The sequence below is a fragment of the Nannospalax galili genome, unplaced genomic scaffold, assembly GCF_000622305.1.
Source record: "Nannospalax galili isolate Female #2095 unplaced genomic scaffold, S.galili_v1.0 scaffold1321, whole genome shotgun sequence".
NCBI lineage: Eukaryota > Metazoa > Chordata > Mammalia > Rodentia > Spalacidae > Nannospalax > Nannospalax galili.
In genome coordinates this window covers 463,528-465,334 of record NW_008344566.1, presented here as the reverse complement: position 1 = coordinate 465,334, position 1,807 = coordinate 463,528, and positions in this window count along the sequence as shown.

The following is a 1,807-nucleotide window of genomic DNA, read 5'->3' as shown; positions in this document are numbered from 1 at the left end:
CAAGAGTACATCTCTTTCACAAGTGGGTGCAAGTTTCTAGGTTCACAGTTCCATTAATACAGTTATACAATATTAAACTCAGTAAAAGCCATGTGAGACATAAAATTGAATGAGTTTTTAACCTTTATAAAAGATCTCCATTTCAGTTTAGAATATATTATTCCTTGCAGAAAGACTCATTGTTTTTGCTACTAACACTGAGATGTTGGTGCATGCATCTCTAATCTGTATGTATCTGATTATTACTAGTCATAATCGGTTGCACTTGGATCCTTGGTGCCTGTGTATGTCTATAAAGTCATTGGGTAGATTTCAATGGTAATGTTTATCTCTCTCTCCCATTCATTTCTTTTAGACTTTCAGATTTAGTAGTGTATAGGTTTTAAAAACATTTCGTTATAATGGTCTGGATCTTTTGGGTGTCTGTTGTGATGTTTCCCCTTTCATCTCTGATTTTATCAATTTGTTAATATTTCCCCTTTCATCTCCGATTTTGTTGTTTTGCATTTGCTCTATCTTTTATTTGGTTAGCTGGGCTAAGGGTGTGTCTATCTTGTTTAGCGTTGCACAGAACCAGCTCTTAGAATCATTTATTCTTTGTATTGTTTTCTTTGTTTCTATTTCCTTAATTTCTGCTCTCATTTTTGTTATTTCCTCTCTTCTGCTGGGTTTGGATTTCATTTGTTCTTACCTTTCCAGGGTCTTGAGTTGCAGTGTTAGGTCATTTATTTGGGCTCTTTCTAATTTTTTAATGTAGGCACTTAGAGCTCTAAACTTCTCTTAGGACTGCTTTTAATGTGTCCCCGAGGTTGTGTTGTGTTGTCCTTTTCATTGAATTCCAGGAATTCTTTTATTTCTTTCTTAATTTCTCCTTTAACCCACTCACTGTTTAGGAGTGTGTTGTTCAATTGCCTTGAGTTTGTGTCATGACTAGGGCTTTGTCCAGTGTCGATTTTGAGCTTTATTGCTTTGTGGTCCAATAGAATGCATGGAATTATTTCAATATTTTTCTATTTGTTGAGGTTTGTTTTGTGGCCCAGTATGTGGTCAGTTTTTGAAAAAGCTCCATGGGGTGCTGAGTAGAAAGTGTATTCTTTGTTTTTTGGGTGGAATAATCAAAAGATGTCAGTTAGGTCCATTTGATGTATGGTATCATTTAATTCAGACATCTGTTTATTCTTTGTCCAGTTGACCCGTCTAATGGAGACAGTGGGGTATTGAAGTTGCCTACTATTACTGAGTTGGGGTTAATTTGTGTCTTAAAGTCCTGTAGTGTTATTTTTATGAATTTGGGTGCACCAGAATTTGGTGCATCTATGACAGGGATTGTAACATCTTCTTGGTTTGTAGCAGGAGGCCTCCAAAGAACACGGACCCAGAACCCTGGGATTCAGTGATTTTGTTTATTAACCCATTCACTTAGCCTGTGTCTTTTGACTGGGAAGTTCAGTCCATTGATATTTAAGGTTATTATTGAAATATGTGTATTAGTTGCTGTCATTTTAATTGCTGTTTATGTTCTCTGTGTAATTTTGTGTTTCCTAGATTATGCCTTTGTTTATTTTCTTTCATTGCCCCTGGGGTATAGTTGTTTCTCTCTCTGCTCTCTGTGTTGCCTCTAGTATTCTTTGAAGGGCTGGTTTTGTGGACATGTATTCTTTCAGGCTGTTCATGTTATGGAAGAGTTTTCTTTCCCTCTCAACTATAATAGATATTTTAGCTGAGTAAAGTATTCTGGGCTGACATCTATCATCATGTAGAACTGGAAATACTTTGGTCCAGGCTCTTCTGGCTTTCACAGTCAAAG